We start from the raw sequence: 21,842 nt of genomic DNA on the forward strand, positions 1-21,842 counted from the left end.
TTTGGTGAACTATTGCCATAGGCCAGCGGCCCCCAACCTTTTTGGCACCAGGGACTGGTTTCGTGGAAGACAGTTTTTCCACGGAAGGTGGGGTGGGGAGGTGGAGGGTGGGAATGGTTCAGGCGGTAATGAGAGGGATGGGAAGCGGCAGATGAAGCTTCAACTCGCCGGCCGCGCACCGCCTGCTGTGTGGCCCGGTTCCTAACAGGCCGCTGACTGCTAGCGGTCCGCGGCTGGCAGAGGGGGGTTATGGGCCCCTGCCATAGGCCGTTAAAAGTTCCAGTGATTTTCAGTTGCGGAATACGCACCCCACATTCATTTTCAGTAGATGCCTGGTTGCTTGAGGTCTGCTATATAATGCCTTCATTTTAGGTCCTTTGTTAATTGTTTTATTTTTCTTCACTATTTTTCCTACTAATTGCTATTTGGCCTTCATTAAGGAGATTAAAAACCTGCCCACCGCCTTCTTCTACTGCAGCTGACCTTATGGCTGTCCTTTGAATAATAGTCATTAACATCTGTGCAAAGTGATTTTTATTCACAGAGTTCTGAGGCATTAATTAGTGTCATAACAACCCTAAGAGGTAAGTAATTAGAATTCTCACACTTTTTACACAGGAGAAACTGAGATACAGCTGGGTTAAGTCATATGCCCAAGCTCATGCATAAGAAGGTGAAGAATAGACCAGCACCTGAGGTACACAAGAGCTTCCCTATGCCTGACACTGGTGAGCAATCTAGACAGATGGCATACAGCATCACACTGCAGAGTCTCCTGGGTGGGTAAAAAATCTTGTTTTGATTCTTATAATGGGGACCTTGAGTAGAATCTCATAAGGATGGAAAGTTTCTGAGATATCAGACTAGAAAATGAGCATAGGTTTTCCCCATGGGGAACTCTAGGGGAAATATGAAGTCCCCTTATGAAGACATGTGACATGCATTGAAGGTACCTATGATGCTAGTCAGCCATCCCTCTTTCTGTTACCATTATTGTATCCAATGGCTTCGTGAACATTACTCTTCCCCAAGGCTTCTACCTCAGACTCTAATGTAGCACTAAGGAGAAAAAAAATCACTGTCATACATTTCTATATCAAACCTCAAACCATAATGGATTTTAATACAAGAGTATTAAAAATAGACTATTTCAAAATTATTTGGCTGATCTGTGAGTTAATAGCTTCCCATATGATGCATAAGGTTTGGGCATGATCCCATTAATAACAGAGGGTATCTCTTTGGCCAAGCCTAATTTTGAAGCTAACATTTATTGATAAGACTTAGGGGGGTTGCCATTTTGTGTGCACATGCTTGAATATTTGCTCAATGATCAGAGACATAATTTCTTAAAAGCTTTCCATTTTTCATTATTTTGTAGCTTATTTTTTTTTTTAACATCTTTATTGGGGTATAATTACCTTACAATGGTGTGTCAGTTTCTGCTTCATAACAAAGTGAATCAGTCATACATATACATATGTTCCCATATCTCCTCACTCCTGCGTCTCCCTCCCTCCCACCCTCCCCATCCCACCCCTCCAGGCTGTCACAAAGCACCGAGCCAATATCCCCGTGCCATGCGGCTGCTTCCCACTAGCTATCTACCTTACTACGTTTGTTAGTGTGTATATGTCCATGACTCTCTCTCGCCCCGTCACAGCTCACCCTTCCCCCTCCCCATAACCTCAAGTCCGATCTCTAGGAGGTCTGCGTCTTTATTCCTGCCTTACCCCTAGGTTCTTCATGACATTTTTTTCCCTTAAATTCCATATATATGTGTTAGCATACGGTATTTGTCTTTTTCTTTCTGACTTACTTCACTGTGTATGACAGACTCTAGGTCTATCCACCTCATTACAAATAGCTCAATTTCATTTCTTTTTATGGCTGAGTAATATTCCATTGTATATATGTGCCACATCATCTTTATCCATTCATCTGATGATGGGCACTTAGGTTGTTTCCATCTCCGGGCTATTGTAAATAGAGCTGCGGTGAACATTTTGGTACATGACTCTTTTTGAATTTCGGTTTTCTCAGGGTTGTAGCTTATTTTTAACATTCTGCTATTTTATATAAGATAAAATGAAAATTATATATTAGTCTTCTCCAAATTTTTGCCCCTAGAGCAAGAATTGTTCATTTAAAACAAAAATGGAAAGGCTTTCGGAAAATTATAGAGTGATAAACTGGCGTCTCTAGATGCTTTTATGGAACCACAAAGTTAGGAGCAATTAATATCCTTCCTGACTCCTCACACTGTTCCCTTCTGTCTGAAGTAAGGCAGAAATGAGAACCCATAGGCTGCACCTGACTAGTTCCCTCTGCAGATCCATTGGTCAGTCAGTCTTGGTCTGAGTTTAATTTAGGAGAGAAGTAAATATGATTGTATAAATTTGACTTAACCCTAGACTCCAAGTTAAGAGGTAGGCACTACTGTCACTTTAGATAAGAGTATCTTCAGATAAAACACTGAGTTGTGTGGTTTCTAAATCTATACTTAGTCCATTTGGTAATGCAGCAATCCAGTGAGCTGGGTTATATACTATTCTATACTACCTTGTCCCCCAAATAATCTACGAATGACTTGGGGAGGAAAAGCTTGGCACACTTTGGGAAGCCACTAGGAAGGAAAGCCATCAATTATACTTAAAGGCACTGAGTGTTGTTAATTCCACTCTAAAATAAGAATGAAACTGCCACCATCTCTTCATTTTCAGTGCGACAACTTACTGGTCTTCCTTCCCTTCCTTCCCTTCAGTTTATTCTCTTTATTGTTCAAATTAATGAATTTAATGAGTACTTACTGACAGGGAAAATCTAAAATGCAATAGATCATGTCATTCACTCCACTATGTAAACTTCCGTAGCTTTAAATTTTAGATTTAAAATTCCATAGGTGGGATAAAGACTATTCATCATGTGGTTTCTATATGTTCTGCAATTTTCTACTGAAACCTTGGGGTTCATTCAGACCTGCTGCACTGCTATGATTTTATTTGTCTGAAAGAGGCATTATGTACCTTGATATGTAACGTTTCTCTTATAAGAATGTCCTTCTCCTGTTTGTGTGCTAAGTGAGATCTTACTCCTTGAGAGACTCCATTAAAGTTATTTTAGGAACAAATGTCCAACAACTCCTACCCACCCACAAACAACAGTCAGTGTTCCTACTCCTGTGCTTCAACTGTGCTTTGAACAAATCTCTCTTCACACACATCACCCTGTACTGTAATCACATTAAGTGCAGAAATGATTTCTTTTTCTCCTTCACTTGTAATGCACATAATAAGGGCTCGATAACTGTTTATTGAACTATCATTTCATCTGTCCTATGTCATTCTCCCTCTATAAAGAATAGTGTTGTATTGTTTCATGAATGTCCTGTTTTATTAGATACTTTATTTAACCAAGTCTCAGTTGTGTCATGGAAAAAAAACCTGTGAAAATTATAATTACTCACTTCACAAGGATATTATGTAGATTAATTAGTAGACTCAAAGTGCTCAGAAAATGTAGGACTTATTGTTTAGGTGTTAAGTTATATTATCTAAGATCAGCAGTGAGGCTTTCTAAATGTCAGGAGTAAAGTTTGAGAACCCGCTGCCACAGAAAATCTGTAAGAAGGTGCAAGCTAGGTGTGAAGTTTCTTTTTAAGTAATTTTGGTTCTGAAACATCACATTGTTGGCTGGAAATTGCGTTTATAAGAATAAGATTAAGGGGGAAGTGGAGTGTTCGGTGTTCTGTAGACGGATGTGTGACTGTGTATTTATAGGCATATATATGTTATATATGTACCCCAGGTACACAAATAAATATGCTATAGGTGTACAAAATCATGATGCACATATCATATATCTAAATATTCTATACACACACATACACAGAGAGTGAGGGGAGAGAGAGTAAGAGAAGAGTTAGTTAGCTAGTTAGTTAGTTATTCCTGGTAAAGCCACTGCGGTTGTGGTTATGGAAGGCTCTCTGGGTTACACTTCCAATTTATGAGCGTTGGAATTTTGTGTCCTTTCAAATCACAGTATGTGTCCTCATGGCTTCAGAACCAACTATACACTAATCAGTTCATGGGTGCTCAGGGAAATCTTCGTTACTGAATTTGTGAATTATTGGTAAAAACAGACGTAGGTACACTTAACTAAAATTTCTATAAAGCTTGAAGACCTGTAAAGTTCTTTCATATACATTTGAGATAAAGCCCGTTTTCTGACATTATCAGGTTCAATGATTGGTTGGTTAGTTGAAAAAAAAATTATTTCATTGAGGAAGCTTAAAAATAATACATACTTTACTTTTATTTAAGTGGTTCTAAAATTAATATCAATTTGTCAATATTTTTATATTGTGCCAGGTCTTTTCCTTTATTCTGGATTCCCTGCTTTGAATTTCATCTTCTTGCCTAATCCACATCTAAAATTCATCATATACAATTTTCAGATTTGGTTTCCTTAAAGAGGAGGGAGAATTTAAAGATATTTGTGAAGACAGTAGAGTACAAATTTCTTTGACATATTTTATGTTTTTCCCTTTAAATTTTTAGTTTTCTTGATATACCTGAATTGATAAAGATTTTTGATAGATTTACATTTATGGAGTCTTTCCAAAGCATTCAACTTAGTTTTTATAGAAATGACTCTCCTTTTACATTAATTTATATAATGATTGAAATACGTAGTTACCATACATACCTAAGTTGTAAATACCTAAGTCCATATTCCATGAATTTTTGTCCAGAACTTTTCATTCACTGAATACATATATTTTTCTTAAATGCTTACTAGTGCCAGACACTATGCACTATTTATGTTTCCATAAGAATGTATGCTTCTCATTCTGCATGTGACATTTGCTATAAACATTAATTCAATATTGATGTTATTGTCATAGCTGTCAGTGCCTATGGAGAACCCCAGGACTCTCTCACACCTTGTGGCTTATGGACTTATGAGTCTGACAAAGTATACAAAGGGGCAGATTCAAGTGAGTAGAATTGCATGGGTAGATGCTAAATGTAAGGATGCTAATTCATGTATGTGTAAACATGAGAGGTCCAAATCAGTGAGCACCTGTGAAAGTACTTCAACATTTGAACCATCTGCCTGGACTCAGGTAGCTCTCATTCTTCTGAATGAAGAGCATCTCCACCCATTCCACTCTTTAGCACCCTCCATCTTGACGTATACTACTCCAAAAATTTTGAGAAAGACCATAAATGCTTCCGTAGTAACTCAGTCTGCCAGATGACTGCTTTTCGTCCATAATTTATACTGTACTTGTCATTATTGTACAACATTTTATTACCAGTCAGATCAATTAAAAAGTAATTTGTTTCAGATAGTAATACATTTTCTACCATCTCCATGATGTATAAAGAAAAAAGGAATACAAAGTAGTAATGTGTCCTGCAAAGACTTTCAAACAAATAAGCAAACAAAAAAGAGATGGTGTTAGATTGTTTATGGCTGCACTTGTTAAATGGCTATGTCTTGAGGTGGAAGAAGGATTAGCAGTCTTCTCTGCCAAATGCTTATATTTCTTTGCAGCAGGACTGTTTTCCTTCTTAATAAGGGCAACAGTTAGGTCCATAGATTTTGTTTTACTCTGTAGTTGCTTTGTCTTCACAATAGACTAAAATAATTGATGTTTCACTTTTTAAAAAGCACACCCTATAGTAGTTGCAACACTTGTCTGGAATACCCAGCTCTAATGTTTTTAATATAATGTTATACTTATAGATGAGGCTAGAAGAAGTTCAGAAATCATGTTTTAAATGTGGTTTTTGCTCTGATTCGAGAAAGAAGTATCTCAGGAAATTAATTGCTAGAAAAATGTTCTAGCCACGACTTGTTGTCAACATGAAGCCATAGCTCTGGTTCATGAGTCTACAATGCCATTGTTATCAATAAGACTTCTAGTTTCAGTACCAATTGTTGGTTTCATTGCAGCGCCATGAGTCAGTGAGCTGAGGTGGCTTTGCCTCAGCCAACAGGTGTAAGAGGTGAGAATTCATGACAAAGCTCCAATCAGATAAGAAGCAATCTAACCAACTAGTGATACCAAGTCACCTGAGAATGCTGCTCTTGTCTGGAACTAGAACTACTTTATTATGATTAACATATAAAGCCATTTGAAGATTTGAATTTTACTCTAGGCAACAAGAAGAACAAAAATTTTCTTGTTAAATGCTTGAAAGACAGTTTCAAATGCATAAGCTGGTCTCATCTTGAGAACTGGCATTTTACATGACAGATTGAGATATTCTTTTCTCTTATGTATGCAAGATCCAGGGGTTGCATGAAACTTTATTGAATATTGAAAACCACAGACTACCTAGGCATGCACGAGCCTTCAGCAAAATTGCAAAGGGGTGAAGCTAGTGTTTGGGCTTTACTATCTCTCTTTTTCTGTGATCCTTTTATTGCACCCCTCTCTTGGTTTCTGATAAGTCAGTGGTGGGGTGGAAAGATCACTGAGCTTGGAGTTAGAGGAGTTAAGTTCTCATCTCACCACTCAAAATAACAATTAGACTTACCCTAGTAGAGCATATGTAACAAAAATAGCAAACCCTTATATAGTCAGTCAAATACTGTTTTAAATGAATTCAAGCATTAACTCATTTAATCCTTAAAACCACGCATGATGTAGGTACTATTCTTATCCCCATTTTATAGATGGAGGAACTGAGACAGAGTGGATAAATAACTTGCCCATGTTCACATAGCTAGTAGTAGCTGGAGCTGGGTATGGATTCAGGGAGTCTTGCTCATTGTTTTCATTTTGTGAGTTGGGCTCTGCAAACCTCTCCTCTCCCCATCCACTTGTTCTAATAAAAAATGAACTACTTGTAGTTCAACAACATGCCATGCTGTTCTTAGAAATGTATGCCTTTAAACATACTGTGACTTCTCTCTGGAATGTCCTTGTCCCCCTGTCTACCAAGTAAACACCTTTGTCTTTCAATTCCCAGTTCAGATATCACTCTTTTCTCCAACTCAGATAAAGTTAACCTATCCCTTGTGTGTGTGTATAATATGTGTATTTAATTGAAAATATATTAAATTTTTAAAAATTTTGAAGTTTTTTAAGAAATGTATACAATACAGTACAAATAAATTTATGGGAAGAAGCATTCAAAAGATAAGTGAGGAATTAGAATAAAAATAAAGCACAGCCAAATGCAGGAATACAAGGTATCTTATTTTAAAATATTTAATAGCATAGCTAAAGTTGCCTGCAAATACAGTTCTAAGCTTCTAAGTAACCAGAGAGAGAAAGAGATTTTTGAGATTCAGAATATCCATGGGATACATTTTTTAAAAGCCAGATGCTTAAGAACTATATAACTTTATATCATTCTGAAAGAAATTTCTGCCAACAGTCTTCATAAATAAGCTATTGGCTGATATACTAATAAACATTTTCAGCTGCATTCAGGATTGCTATTCAGTGAGTATGCATTAGTATGGCCATCCTGGTTATTAAAATGCTGAAGGACTTCCTTACTGATTGGTAAATAGACATTGCCTCGAACGTCTTTTCTCCATCCCTCAGTATTCTCTGCTTATCCGTATCATCCAGCAACCAGAGATGAAATTTGGCAAAGCAGGATGCTTTAAGAGCTGCTCCAGCACTCTGGAGGTGTTCCTCCTGGTGGGCCAGTGTCCATGCCTCACAGGTTGTTAAGTATGTTGGCTATCATCTCTCAATTAAAACAATACACCTCCTGAGACTTAGAAACTCCATTCCCTACATTACATAGCCACTTGGATTTCTTACGGATTCCTCAGTGTTAACACGTCATAAATCAAGTTTTAAAAAGTTGAATAAATGAGTAGATACAATATTGAGTTTTATGTTTTCTCAACTCAGTGATCTAATGCCAAAGTACAATTTAGTAAAAGAAAATCTAAGAGGACCAAAGAATTTATACTTCTGGATGAACAGAATAACTACTCATACTAGCAATACTCCAAATAAAATTATTTATCACAGTCACAATTTTAATGAGAGTTAGCAACAGGGTGCTCCAGGGTTTCATTTTTGGTGAGACCTGCAAGGCAGCTATTTTGTGTTGCTAACTAAGGACAGATCCACAGGCTTTGATAATGTGCCAGATTGAGGAGCAGAATCAAAATTTTCAGTGAAACTAAAGAAGCCGATCAGAACAGTTGTCTGGAGAGATGGCCCCTCCATCTCAGCACAGAGGTGGCAGAGGATTTTTCCGCAGAAAATAGTTGTGGGGCCATGCCAAATATGACAAAATAGGCACCAGAGCCCATTTATACACCAAAATCATGGCCAGGTTATGCGGCCAGGAGAAATTAACACAGCATGTAAATTAAATCTTCTGGTGATCATTTTTTTCTTAATTTTCAATTAACTTTATTGAGATATAATTGACATACAATAAAATGAACCCATTTTAAATGTATGATTTGATACGTTTTGAAAAATGTAATTATCCATGGAAGCCACCCCAGATCAAATTATGAAATATTTTCATCCTCCTCCAAAGTTCCCTTCTCTCTCCTTTCAGTCAATATGTTACTCCTACCACCAGCCCCAGGCAATCACTTATGTGCTTTCTGCCATCACAGCTTAGTTTTTCTTATTCTAAACTTTCACAGTAATAGAATTACTTGATAGTTACTTTCTGACGACTGTCTCATTTGCTCAGCATAAAGTTTGCAACAATGATCCTTGCTGTAGCTGTTTTCAATGGTGAATAATATTCCATTGTATAAATGTCACAACATATTTATTCACTCAACTTCTCATGGATGTTAGGGTTGTTTTTAGTTTTTTTTTTTTTAATACAATTAAGAGCAATGCTGCTGTGAACATTTGTTTATAAACCTTTCTGTGAGCATATTTTGTATTTGCTTTTGGATTTCATTTTAACTTTTTTGGGGAAAAAATTAGACTTACAGAATAATTGCAATAGTATGAAGAATTTTCATTTACTCTTCACTCTAATTCCCCTAATGTTAACATTTTACATAACAGTGGTAAAATTATCAAAACTAACAATTAAATATTGGCACAAAACTAGAGACTTTGTTCAACGTTCCCCAGTTTTTCTACTAATGTCCTTCTTGTGTTCCAGAACTCAATCCAGGACACTGCACTGCATTTAGTTGTCATGTCTCCTTAGTTTCCTCCAACCTAAGACAGTTTCTCAGTCTTTCCTTGACTTTCCAGTCAGGTGTAGAATGTACCTCATTTGGATTCATTTGATGTTTTCTAATGATTAGAATGAGAATATGAATTTTGAGGAAGAAACTCACAGAGGAGATGTGCCCTTTTTAGTGTATTGTATCAGAGCTAAGTGATATCAATATGTCTTACAACTGATGATGTTAATCTTGGTCGTCAGTTCAAGTGGTCCCTGTCAGATTTCTCCACAATAAAACCACTATCCTTCTCTTCCTATACTCTGTGTTATTTATTCATCTATTTATCTATGTGTATAGATTTAAATATACATATATGTATTAAAATATATACCTTAAAATAAGATGAACTGTTATATATATTCCAATTCCAAGCCACCCTCACAGGATTCATTCTAACATGCCCCTTGTGCATAGTTGTAACCTTACATTGCTGAGTAGAAATCTCTGACAGTGAGGAGCTCTCATCATTTACAGTATACTTACTTATTTGTTTAGTTCCAGTACACATATAAAATAATTTCAGATTGCTAACATGTACCTCTGTAAGAAACAGACTTACCATTTAGAGTACAGTGTTTTGTACAATTCTTTTTTTGTCTCTATAACTAGAGTATCAAGTCAAACACTATTACTAAGTTACTTTAGTCAGCTTCTTTCTTTCCATAGCACCATTGCCAGTCACAGCTCTGCTATGTACTAGCTCTGGGGCAATGGAAAAATTACCTGACCTCTTTGCCTTAAGTTTGTCATCTATAAAATGGAGAATGTAATGGTAAGGATGTTCTTTATTGTGAGTAGATGCCTGGCACATAATATTTGCTAGATAAGTATTTGCTATTATTATTGCCTATTAGTCATTATCAAGGCAATAAATTGACTTGCAATTATGACACACATAACTGCATTATAGTCTAGTTTTGTCTTTTTCCTCTTTAGGTTGTGAGCTTTTTGAGAATAGGAATTAGGTCTTTATTTCTTTACACATGTGTCTTGCATGATAAGTTCTCAAAAGATATTTGTTGGTGTTATTGAGTATTAGGTACATGCTATATATTAGTAAAACCAAATAATATGATATGGTAAGTGCATATTAATGTACTAATAAATAACTGTTTAGTATCTTTTCCTAGTCACAAGTTTGTGTTTTTGACATAATTTTTCCTGAAAAAGGACCTATTCACATATGCACATATTTCTCTTTTAGAAACTTATAGAATGGTATCTAAAATTCCCTCTATTTGATCTATCCTTTGGGTTAACAGTTTATTTAAACTACTTTGGAGGGAAGATCCAACATAATCTATCATAAGAGCTAATGAGATCTTTCATCTTTCTATTTCAAAAGAAAAGATTTGACCAAGATGGCACAAAAGGAAGAGGAGTCAGGGAATGTGAAGGTAAGAACAAGAATATTGCTGTTACTCTGAAACAAGGATGCATATTTAGCAAGGATTAAAATGTAAATATTAAATCATGATTTCTCTCTAGGGGGAAGCTATAACATTTGCTTTCATAATGACAAATTTTATTCTTCTGGTAGTAAACCGTTCTGATTGTTGTGTTCCCTTTAATTCCCACAAGTATTTTGCATTGAAAAGCATTACAGAGATATAGGAGAAATTTTTATCTGTCTTTATTTTAAATTTATAATTAGGAACTCTTTTGCTAGATAAATGTCAGATATAAATGAAATAATGTTTCATATTCTTTTATTAAACATCTGGGAAATGTGGAGAAATCATGTTTTAGAGAATCAGGAAGTAAATATTACCCTTAATATAATAATTTGGAATCATACAAAATTAATATAAAGTAAATAAGTAAATACCTTTGAAATGGTTAACTTTGTGCTTTAGCAATAATAGCACTTGACAATGTTTAAATAGCTAACAAAGAGGGAATTTAATTTTCCTAAAAAATATTATTTAACCAAAATGATTAATATAATTTCTGGTATCTGGGAATTTTCATAATGTAATATCAGAAAAGAAAAGAGTCAGCCAGAAGCTTTAGACAGATACGTTTTAACAACTTCAAATAAATTGGAGGTCAGATCAACCTCGTTGTCTCAAAAATACTCTGATCTGTTCTGCAATGACTGTCAGGTTTAACTGTCAGATTTCTCAGTGTCAGAACAAACTTCAGCTTTATCTACCTGTAGGTTTACTTTTCTAGGGTTGGTTCTGTAATGCAGTTGACTATTGCTTTACAAGAAGATATCTAAATATGGTAATGCTTCTAGTGATGACTGTTTACTTCATTTATAGCTAATATGTATCTCATAGATCTAGGGCCATTTTTTCTGCTTTTACCAAATTTTTTTGTTTCATAAATGCCAGATGTGGGTTAAAATGGAGTTTAGAAAAATGAAACAAGAAAGAGGAAAATGTTTTGCTTCCCATTGTTTATATGTACAAATCTACTACATACACGTGTATTTTTAAGGAATGATGTGCCTTAACCTATGAAAACATGGGTAAGTTTGTTTCTCCAGCCCAATGGGTGTTTGAGTCCAGATGGAGACTCTAAATTATTTAAGCAGACTTGGCAACAGTGCTCTGAACAATAGCTACCTGAACTGGACTGGTGTGTTCATTCTCCCAGAAAAAATGTCCCGTAGAATCTTAATCACTTCCAGTGAATCTATAGCTAAGAGTCTCAGGAGAAAGAATTGTTCTGCTTCAATAGAAGCAGAAAAAATATTTATATTGCTTTGAAAGAAGCTGTTTCTATTTTTCAAACTTTATTGCTTTTTAAATTATGAAAGCAATAATGTTCATTGTAATAAATCCCAACAATATAGAATAAAATGTTACCAAGCTTCATCCCTTTCCTACCGGTCTCCCCCTCCTCAGGGATGATCATTGTTGGGTATCTTTTAAGATTTTAGTGCATGCAAACATTCTCAACATGTGTACATTCCTACGTATGTTAAATGGACTATATCATATATAACCATCAAGCCTATCATATAGAGATCTGCCCATTCTTCAACAATGCTGCAGAATATCTCATTATGGGATATACCATTGTTTTACTCCACAGCTCCCTTATTGTCAGTTCCATAGGTTGATTCATTTTCTGTTTTCCTTAACATATCATGCGGTCATAAATACTTCTATTTAGAAATATTTCTAAATTTGTACTTTATTTTTGTAGGAATTTTAGAAGTAAAATCATTGCTACAAAGAGTTGTGTGTAATATCTTGATAGATAATAAAAATTTGTTTACAAAAATGAAATTGTGTTCTTTGATATCCCCACCAAATTAGGCATGATTCTCTATACTTTCACAAATGCTGGTTATTATTATATTTTTAAAAAATTTTATTTTGTACATTTAAATTTTTCATTACTTGGAATTTATTTCATGTATGGTGTGAGGTAGGACTCAAATATAGCTTTTACCCAAATGAATATCAAGACCCAGAATCATTTATGCATTGAGTATCCTTTCTCTGGCACTTTTATTATGAACTATATTCTCAAGTGTAATCCATATATTGGTTAAATTTCTTAGTTGCCCAGGAACCCATCATCAGAATTTGAAAACTGTGGGATCTGCTGAGCTTGACAGCGAATGGTGTGCTGAGAATTGTCCCTCCAAAGAGGCCTTTCCATTCCTTTGGGAGACTCTGGGCAAACAGCAAATCTACTTGGGCTCGTCTCTGCATAAAAGAAATTTGTTTCAGGGTGTTATATAGCTCAGAGAATAATCAAGTTGCTGAAAAAACAAATTAGAATCAAGTTTCTGGGATGCTTCTTGAACCCCTGTCTGGCACAATCAGCCCAGAAAGCAGCCACATCAGCTACCACTCAAGCTTCCAAAAATGGCAGCCTGTTTATTCACATAGGTCAGATCTCACATAGTTGTGTTTTACTGCAGGAAGCTGGTCCACATGCCTGCCCTCTAGGTCCAAAGAAGGCTTGAAATACCAGATTCATTAAACCTAAGATGCTATCAATTGTAAGATACATGATTATTTTATGTACCACTAATAAAAACAAAACACTGACCACTAAACTCTGACATAATGTTTTCACTTAGAATATTTATTTTATGATTATTGAAAAGGAGAATATTTTAAATTTATTTAGACAGATTTTTATTGCATGTTCTTATGCATACATTAAAGAGGAAATTATAGGCAGAATGATTTGGTTAAGCAATTCTAAAACTTCAATGAAGGAGTCATCCTCCAAATATTCCTAATTTCAAACAGGGAAATAGAGGCAATGACAGATTCCCTAATTAATTTTCTGAGAATATAAATAGCAACCTCAAGGGAGATTAGGAGGCACGCCACTCTATCCAGAGTCACAACTGAAAATAGGATTCCACCCAAGTGGAGAAAGGGGAAAAATGTTCCCTCTTCTTTGCGCCCCTGTTTCCAATCATTCTATCAGAAAAGACTTACATTGTGGCAGTATTCCATTAAGTGGCATTAACAAAAATTGTTCTGTTCAGAATATAGAAAGAGTGTTTCCCATCCTTTGGAGACACAGCCATGAGTCCAGTTTAGGATCACCATCCCTAAGAGGGCTGCCCTCTCTGACTCAGCCAACATTCTGAAACAAAGTACAGAACTTCACATTTATAATCTCTTTGTGAAATAATACTATTAGAAAAAAATGAGCTTGTTATAGATATGAAAAAGAGTTTGCAGAATATAGGTATGCTAATGAAAAGGAAATGCTCCAGAAAGAAACCATCAAATAAATAGCAGTGAATACCTCTGAGGATGATACCGAGAGGAGGGAAAGGTGGTGAAGGTTTGATTGGAGACTTTCACTTTCTACTTTTCAGTTTCTGTTTAGGTTTTTTTTAACAATGAAAAAGAATGCATGCAATCCTTTATGTAGCTAAAATATTGATTAACCCTTCTATAAGGATATAGATTAATATTATCAAGATATTAGCTGGGTCATTCCTGCCCAATGAAATCTAGGTGGGATTGCCATAAAACTCCAGCTCCATGGCTTAAGGAATCCCTAATCTCCAGATTCCAGGAATTTACTCTTTCATGGGCCTTTGTGCCTCTTCCTTCATCCTCATGTGCTGTATGTATTGTAGTAGGTGGGCTGAGACATATAGCTTGACAATCCCTAGGTTCCCTCTTAAATATCCATATGAAAGCTCTGAAGGCAATGCAGACCTTTATGAAGACTTTACATGGGGAGTGAGGGAGGACTAGACACCACACAATCTAAACATGCTTATTTACACTTCTGTTTTCCAAAGTTGCTTTTCACTGCTTTCCTGCTCCAATTTACCCTTTCTCCTTTCTCCTTCCACACAGCTCCGAGGCTCCTTGGATTTTCTGTCTCCCTTCCAAATTTTCAATTCCTATCCTTCTATTTGCCTTAGTTATTTAGCTCCTACTGCCAATTTTCACACATAAACATTTCAAGGTGCTCTACAGAACAGAGCAATGAGTTTATTGTTGTGGTGCCAATTATTATTATCTGTCATTGTTATACCTTGCTCCCTTGAAAGAAAAAAAAAATATTTGTAATTCTTAAACTGTTTCCAATTCAAGGCTTGTTCCCTTTCCTTGTGCTTGGAGTTTTCTTGCCTGGTGCTTTCTACCTAACACAGGGAGTATCTTTCACCTTCTTCTCCAAGGTGAAAGATACTTCTGCATTCACCACCTATTCGCCACTCTGGCCTCTACTCCAACTGGTTCAGGAAAGTGCTTTGCTTCTCATTATTTCTGAATCTGGACTGGGTCGTACTTGCATGAACTCAAGTTCCCCAGTTGCTTCCAGTCCTAAGAAGATGGTTCAATTTTGTTCTGTGGGGAATGCTGAAGTCATTTTCCTGTCTTCCTCATCCCAGATTTTCTCCATGTACTATGATAATTTATGGAGACACTCAGCGCTCTCAGACACAGTGTGCTTCCCTAAAATATTCTGCACCAAATTCCCTCTGCAGTGACTTACCACAACCAAACCAGATTTTTCAAACTGAGTTCAATAGCACCTGCTTTTATGGCTCATTGAAATCATCTTTGATTTGAAAGTACATGCAGAGGACTCTTTAGATAAACATCACCTACAGTTGTGCGAAAAGAATCCTGGACTAAAACCAAATGTTAATCAATACTGGAATAAATATGTGCATGTTTCATTGGAGTATAGATTGGGATATGCAGTGAGATGAAGTGATGAAGAATCAATGATTGAGAGGTGCCTGCAGCCACCTGAATGAATCTCATGATAAAAATACTGAGTGGAAAACAACTTATATATGAATGCTGGTAGTATAATTCCATTTTTATGAAATTCAAAGGCACATAGGTTCAAACAAAAAACATAAAACATAAATATAGGTGGTAAGCCTATAAATAAAAGTAGGAGGGGCTTCCCTGGTGGCGCAGTGGTTGAGAGTCCGCCTGTCGATGCAGGGGACACGGGTTCGTGCCCCGGTCCTGGAGGATCCCACATGCCGCGGAGCGGCTGGGCCCATGAGCTATGGCCGCTGAGCCTGCGCGTCCGGAGCCTGTGCTCCGCAACGGGAGAGGCCACAGCGGAGAGAGAGGCCCCCGTACCATAAAAAAAAAAAAAAAAAAAAAAAGTAGGAGGATGATAACCCCCAAATTCAGGATACTGTTTATTTCTGAAAGGAGGTGCAGGATTGGAGAGGCACACTCATGGCACTTCAGAGACATTTGTAATAATATACTTCTCAAACTTGATGGTAGTCGTGCAGAGGTTTTTGCATCATTATTTTTTATGCCTTATATAAAGTTATACATATTCTGTATATGTTTACAAGCCCACTATTTAAAATAATAGCTAAAAGCTCTTGTGCTCTATTAGTCTAATTTGAGATTGGTTTTAGTTTTTGAAACATGTTGTTTGGAGTATGTTTGGGGACTAAGGTTCACTACGTCTCAGAGGTAACTAAAGAAACGGTTGAGAGAAGTGCTAGATACTGGAGCAAGAAACTAAGTTTCCTGCCATTTCTGGTGAAATAACCTGTTTCTGTAAACCTGTTTTTCTGTAATTTTAGAAAGAGAAACTATTTTGTTAGCTAAATATGCTAGTTGCAGACTGGTACAACAGATTAATGAGGTACCTTGACCTTGAGAAATCCCTAAGAGATTAGGCACACGTAGATGAGAACATTGAATGAAAACACCCAGGAGACTGAACCACAAGAAGAATTGGATGAATGTCATGGGATAACGTCAGGTAGAATTTCATCCTGGAGATTTCTGTGAAGTGGGAAGTAGATTTTTACAATGTCTTCTTCAGTTTTCTAGGGCAATCTAGCCTGATAATTAAGAACAAGTGTTTGAGGAGAAACTGGCAACTAATGAAAGAAGCTGAGAACGCAGCTATGCAACCTTAAAACAAGTTCCCAGATCTCTCTCAGGAGAGGCACCTTTATACTAACACGTGCTCCTGCGATGGCCCGAGAAGTATCAACCACTAGCAACTAAGTGCTGCTCCCCAGAGATGGCATGTCCCTTTTGCTCCCACTCCAGTCGCCAAAGCAAGTCCAGTGGTAATACCTAACTGTAAGAGGGCGGGGAGATGCAGTTCAACAGAAGTAGAGAAATATTTGCACATGCACATGCAGTAATAACATCTATTACCCAGACCAGGCACCAAAAGCGTTTCATTTTGCATTTTAATTTATCGATGTGTAAATGTTTCTATAAGAAAAAAAAGGAAAACATTATATGATCCAAAAACTAATCAGTTTTCAGCAAAAACACTAACTGTAAACCTAGAAACTATTAAGAAATCTCTTGTCAAATCTGTCTGCCTTCATCTCCTCATTAGAAGAGATGAAATTAATGTAAAACTGACCAGTAAAGGGAATACGCTCATTCATTATATGAGCATTTATCACACAGCTTCCAGGGAGGACCCTGCACAGCATATAGAAAAACAGAGTTTTTGCCCTTTCAAGAGCTTCCTCTTGGAGCAAAGGATAAACTCCCATACATCATTTCAACAGACTCTACATAGATCACAGGCTGCTTGGGTTAAAAAAAATAAGGAAAATATGTTAGAAAAGAGAAAAATGTGTGAGAAACGGCAGGATATTATTTAAAACAGAACAAGAGATTAATTTTGAACAATTTTGCCTAACTACTCCATCTTTTCTGTAGTTAGGCATGTTAATCAGTTTTTCAAAATTAAAGTTTTCAATTTCGTAAATGAAAATTGTGGCTCTCATACTGCTGTGACAAAAATTAGGGGAACATTTAGCTGGAAGGCATATTAGATTCTGTTTTACACTTCTCTCTGCTTTTGAGAAATCCACCTTGGAACAAAGTCAGATGTATTCTAAAGTCGCACTTTGTATGTTTATCTTTACTAGCCAATTTTTTTTTCCTTCAGCCCTTAAATGCCCTTGGGTATAAAGAAGGTGAAATGTTCTTCCTCTAAATCAGTGATTCTCAAAGGTCTGTATGCTTAAGATCCAAGTAGAGTGGTTTTAAAAAAAATCCTCATTCCTGGATGATATTGCTAAAGATACTGATTCAGAAAATCTCAGACAGGGTTCAGCAGTCTCCGTTTTAAAGCAGAGCCCCCTGAGCTTCCCTGGTGGCGCAGTGGTTGAGAGTCCGCCTGCCGATGCAGAGGACTCGGGTTCGTGCCCCGGTCCGGGAGGATCCCACATGCCACGGTGCGGCTGGGCCCGTGAGCCATGGCTGCTGAGCCTGTGCGTCCGGAGCCTGTGCTCCGCAACGGGAGAGGCCACGGCAGTGAGAGGCCCGTGTACCGCAAAAAAAAAAAAAAAAAAAAAAAAAAAAAAAAAATTATAAAGCAGAGCCCCTGTTGGTTCTGGTATCGGAATCTGAATACCACCCTTTGAGAACCACTGTTATGAAGTGATCAACACAGATCCATCCATTCAAGTATTTTTTTCAAAACCTACTATGAGAAACCAGGAGACTTGTTGGGTACCATCCATGGCGCCACTCCAAGGAATTTGTGTGTGTTTTATATCACTGATTCTCTGTGGAATCATTGACATTTTCTATCCTCTGACCTCCATCAAACTACTAGCGAGTTCCATCATGAACAAGAAACTAATTTAGTCCCTGTGGAGAGGCAAGAAAAATAAGACATTGGCAAGGACCTCAAGGAGCTTACAGATTTTTAGGGGAGTAAAGCCAGGAAGACCAGGTACAAAGCAGAAATAGATGGAGGTGCCATTTGGTGAAAGGAGGTGGCATTTGGCTGGGTCTTGAAGGAGGAGTAGCATTTTAACAGGAGTCTAAGTGGATCAAATACACTCTCGTTAGTGGGACCACTATGGACCCAGGCTTAGGCAGAGAGAGGTGCAATTGTATGTTATATGAGGAGGTGGCTAGTGATCCAGGTTAACTAGAATGCAGTGATGTGACGATTTTCTCAATGATTTATTTGCAGTCTAAAAATTTTTAAGAGAATAATTTTGTGTGTGCGGGAGAGGAGGGCAGGGTAAAGGAGAGAGGGAAAAACAGCTGACATTATTCCTCCTGATAGTAACCATGATAAACTCTGTAAAATTTAATCATATTTAATTCTCAGGTTAATCCTTTAGTGAAAGGACAAGGAAGTAAAATTATGTAAAAGCAGACAGCAGGAGGGAGGGAGGAGAAGGGAGAGAAGCAGAACGGAATGAGAGCTAGATGGCTGCAGTGTGCTGTGAAAGAACATTACCCCATCTCTGGGGTTGCTGTGATTCTGTCTGATTAAGGTTGGCATAAAAAAAGCTACTTAGGAGCTGGCAGCCACACAGAGGAAGGCAAAAGAGATAGACCTGATTTTAAAACACAGTTGGCTCAAAAAGCTCCCAAGACATGACTCAATATACTCAAGCAAGTGTAATATGTGATTTGCGTAAGAATAGTATACATAAACAGCATTTCTATTGTGATAATAGGTCAAGTTCAAGAACAATACTTTGCTCCTAATTAGAATGTCTCTTAGAGAAATAAAAATCAGTTTGCCTAAGGAATTTATTCTGTCCTATACGTGTTTATTCCATTGTATGCCCCATCTCTAATAAGAAATGTAATTATGCTGCATCACTCTTATTTTTAATTTATTTTTGACACTATTTTTTAAAGGATTTCTGAAATCAGAAAATGAATTACTTTTCCTTTTGCCAAGAATAGGCTGCATTGCAGTAGGTCCTAGAGAAATCTACTTACAATGCTTTGATCAGAAGGAAGCTTTCCCAAATTGCAATAATGAGCTCTGAGAAATAGAAAATAAATTTGAATTGTTATTTTTTGTGAAGACAATATCTCTGAATGGAGATAACGTAATTTTACCTATAAAAATTATTAATATAATTAATAATTAATGGATCTGTGCCATGTCATCAAATTGGAGTCTAGAATAAGTTAAGTTTGCTCTTAAGTTCCATTAATTATCTAGAGTTCTTCCAATTTAAGATATCATAGTAAACAAAATTCCAAATTTTTGAAATTTAGAAATTTCTAAAAATTTCTCCATATTTGATAGAACGCATTATTCTCTAACCAAAAAAACAAAAAAGAACGAGATTTTTCAAAGCATTTAAATTGCAATTTAACCAAAAAATCAATTTCCACATAATTTCTAGGAATCTATCTACTTCATAAAGCAAGGCAATCTTTAACATGGTAGCAGATATAAAGGGAGAAGATGGGAATGTCAGATGTATGTATATATAATAGCATGAGGTTGCAGGGATGCAGGAGCATCATTTATCCTGAACAGATAATGTGGGTAGACTGAAATCTAGCAATGGGGATGTGCCCGTTTTGAACAACTTGTGTAGGAAAGTGGAAAAAGTACCAGAGCAATCTGTCTACATTAAACAAATTGCTTGGCTTTGAACCAGTCACCTAACTTCTCTGGACCTCACTCTATTCATCTGCATTATTCATGGAGTTGGACCAGATGCTTGTTATTGGAAGCTTTAAAAATGCAGAATACTGGGTTCCACCCAAATCTACTGAAACAGAATTAGTATTAACATGAGCTGTGGGTGCTTCCTGTGTACGTCAAGTTTGAAAAGCACTGTCCTAGATGGTCTTTATGTTACCCTAAGTTGTACTTTTCTTTGAGGCTCTCTCTCTTCTCTACAAGTTCTCCCTTCTGCAAGGAAGGCAACAGGCTTTGGAAAAAGGTCAATGTTTTCCTGAGTCTGGGAGTCAGACAAACCTGGGTTGGAATCCTGGCTCAGCAGTTAGTTCCTTTGTGACTCTGGATAACTGACTTCACTTAACTTAATCACAGTTTTCCTAAACTGTGATTAAGTAAATAAAACTGTGATTAAGTAAATATCTTCAATATTGCATATTAATACGTTCATCACATGTTTTGTGTTTATTAATGTTTGTCAAGTCTCTGACACATATTTGAGGCTTAATAACTGGTAGCTGTAATTACTGCTACTATTCTTATCATTTTTACAACCCTGAATTTCCCTCCTTAACTCATGTTAACTAAGGGATAAATCTAGCTAATAATGCCTTAAGGATTAATCTCTGCATCTCCTTCTGTACTTCCTTTCAAAAGATTCTAAGAGGCTATTGGTCATGGAAGGACATTGGCAAAATGGTCTTCAGCTCACTTCTCTTCTCAGTTGCCTCTGGGCTGTGACTAGATTCTGGATAAGCATCCACACCCTATCATCTACACTGGAATTATAGGGAAGAGTGAGGATTCAATCCTATGATCAAAGGCTTGTCTCTGTGGCAGACCCTAGACCCACTTCCTCTACTGCTCATGAGGAAGTAAAAAGTTTCCTGTCCTAGAAAGATTGCTGAACTCTGAGTTAAAGCTTGAAAAATATCTACCATCGGGTATTGTTATGTTCTAGATGAGCTGAAAGAAGAGTCCAAATATCCTCAATGCTTGCCACATACACAGCCATTTTTGGAAGAAATTGGCCTAGCCGGGTCTCTCCCCATTTTGGTAGCCGTTGCTACCAAGGGGAAGTAACCAGTCACTGACCTGGCCATAGCCAGTTTTATCTTGACTGTTGCCTGACCCCAGAGCAGGCTGGTTCCTAACATTTGGCATCCTCTGTCAAGAAAAAAATGGAAGCCCACATACCATTATCTCCAAAGTATTTGTTATAAATTGAAACTTAGCATTATTTTGATGTCTAGAATTTTTAAGTTAAATTTAAAATTTTAAGTACATTTAAAATTTTCTTTTATAAAGAAAATAATTATCTAGAGTTCTAGTGTTCAGTATCTTACGAGTTACCAATGAAAAGACTAGTATTACACTTCATCTCTCTCATTATTTAATATATATATTAAGTTATTTAATGTCACAAAATATTCTTCAGTAGCCTTTTGCAACTGTTGAAAATACCCCACTAATTTGTGAATTTCTACAAACAGATATAAAAGGAAGCAATAAAATGGACCATCATTATTCCTGGGCAACAGTATTTAACAACGTAAGAATCAGAAACATGATATCTGAGAAGAATGTTGCCACGTTACTTAATTAGTTTTTTCAGTTACTTAAGGGCTTAAACTGCTCAAATTTCTCCCACATTCTGAAGCATTATATTTTTCCAACATAGCCAGCATAGTAAAACCCATAAACTTTCATGACATCTGTGTGCATGTTTTTCTTTTGATAGCATAGAGCAAAAGATGTTGAGAAGCTTTTCTCTGGAGCTTGAA

At 36.7% G+C, this 21,842-nt stretch overlaps 1 long non-coding RNA gene across 1 annotated transcript; it reads left to right on the forward strand.

Moving 5' to 3' along the window:
* Window positions 1–4,945: 4,945 nt before the first annotated feature.
* LOC137225782 (uncharacterized) lies at window positions 4,946–21,605 on the forward strand. The gene is made up of 3 exons (XR_010944025.1): window positions 4,946–4,999; window positions 10,541–10,592; window positions 21,552–21,605. It is a non-coding gene; the product is annotated as an uncharacterized lncRNA (long non-coding RNA).
* The last annotated feature ends 237 nt before the right edge of the window (window positions 21,606–21,842 follow it).

Source organism: Pseudorca crassidens, chromosome 6 (genome assembly GCF_039906515.1).
Source record: "Pseudorca crassidens isolate mPseCra1 chromosome 6, mPseCra1.hap1, whole genome shotgun sequence".
NCBI lineage: Eukaryota > Metazoa > Chordata > Mammalia > Artiodactyla > Delphinidae > Pseudorca > Pseudorca crassidens.